The sequence below is a fragment of the Triticum aestivum genome, chromosome 5D (assembly GCF_018294505.1).
Source record: "Triticum aestivum cultivar Chinese Spring chromosome 5D, IWGSC CS RefSeq v2.1, whole genome shotgun sequence".
Lineage (NCBI taxonomy): Eukaryota > Viridiplantae > Streptophyta > Magnoliopsida > Poales > Poaceae > Triticum > Triticum aestivum.
In genome coordinates, this window is record NC_057808.1 from 415,582,507 (window position 1) to 415,584,611 (window position 2,105).

Genomic DNA, 2,105 nt, shown 5'->3' on the forward strand with positions numbered 1-2,105 from the left:
ATATGTATATATATACTGCACAACATCTCCATCATCATTATCAGTACATCCTGCGCAGGTGAGTTAGGATGCACTTGATCCCAGAAAGGTATCTATCCTTCAAACCAGAGGAGTGCTTCAAACTAACAACAGTACATAATATCCAACAAAAGAGGGTCGTGCTACAGCAGCAGAATACATGGCTTAGTCTACATATCAGTACGAATCAAGTTGTGCATATTTGCTGTTGGCATGAACCACATCGCCGCATGACAGGTTTGCAAAAGCCATCCATCACATGGAAGCTTGATGCCTCTCACACACTGAAGATTATCTGGCAACAAGCTGTGTCGACGAATCTCTTGATATGGTGATTCATGAAACCCATGGTATGATGTGTAAACATAGTCCCCCCTAGCGAATGGAAGTTGCATAGCACGGTAATCATCGCCGGTGATATGATCGATGATTGGTTGGATGATCGAATAATTGAGCCCGAGGAACATGGAGTGGTTGCCGAGGCTGTAAACCCGCATCCAATTGAATACGCCTGGCCCAATGGAGCTGGGATCTTTCTCGAACACGAAGCAACCATAGCCATCAATGTCACGAACGCCCCAGGCATTGTACTGCATGTGGTTTGATGAAATGGTTTGGTCAATTTGGTACGTGCAAATGAGCATCAAATGACCACCGTCAGCTGAACGAGCGATAAACCACCACCCATCCGCTAGAATGATTCCAGGTCCTGGAATCATGAAGGCCGGCGCATTTGCGTCTGCTACAACAGTTCAAATTGGAGACCAAAAGGACAAAAAATAAACAATCATGTTCAGAGTATGTGTGGAATTAAGATTATTATAATAGTGACACATATCATAGACAGAGAATTGCAATGTCGTGGTTATAATCATACCCCAAGTTAAAAACATAAGCCAATGGCTTTCATATTCTAGCAATATATCATGGTTCAAGCATCATGTAACAATGAGAGGAAAACAGATATGATAGGGCCTACTCATATTCTACCATAGCACTTACTACAGTTATCATATCAACTCTAAGCAATAACATGCGTTGTTATAAAAATCCTGGAAATGAGAGTAACATATAGCAATCATGAGGTTATACTCATAATATATATTCTAACAATTAGATACCAATTGTTCTCATATCAACTCTAACAATAACATGTGTGGTCATAAAAATCTAGGAAATGAGAGGAACATATAGCAATGATGTGGTTATAGACATACTATATATTCTAAATTTGTAACAATGAACAGGCAGTCGTATTCTTCAGGTAAAGATGAGATGAGATAGAACAATTACACGACGATAGATTCCACCAGTATAGGCAGCCAATCTGTGCGTGGACCGCATAAACGATGCCATCGTGCACTATAGCATCAGACAAAAGTGTTGGGTAAAGAGGATCGATGATGAGCCATAACCATGTATGGCGACCGGATTCCAGATAGACTAATCCCATGTTGAACACGGCAATGAGCTTGTAATCCATGTAGTCTTGTGATGGTGTGGGCACTTCGCAGATTACAACCTTCAGCAAACAGAGGTCGAGCCAAAAGCTCGACGCGTCTCGTGCGTAGTAGGCAGGAGTGTCCGGCGGGCCTCGAGGCTCGATGGCGGCGGTATCCAAAGATGGAAGGGTGATCTCTCGCTGGGTGTAGATATCCACGAGACGCCACGGACTACCGGATTGGTGGATGAGGACGATCCAGTTGGCCTTCATGCCCGCCAGTAGTGGAGGCGCATGAAGGACATGTGGACGGGTAGTGGTAGCATGTCGAGGGGCACCACGACAACCTCGGTAGGATCATCAAGTCGGTGTCTGGGCCACCTGCGAGGATCGGGCATCAGCAAGCAGGGTGTCTTGAAAAGAGCCGGCCAGTTGCAGACGAGTGGATGGTACAAACACACCGAGCATGCGGCCAGACGGACGGTGCTGAGTAGGTCCATATGATTACAGATCTGTTCCAAGAGAACATCGGGGAGGGAATTCCAATCGCGACTCTGCGTGTCAGGCGGTTCTGCCATTGGGGTTTTCGGTGCCTGCGAGCCAGCGGGGAAGTGGATTCGGGTGGGCGAGCGAAGAAGCTTCTCCT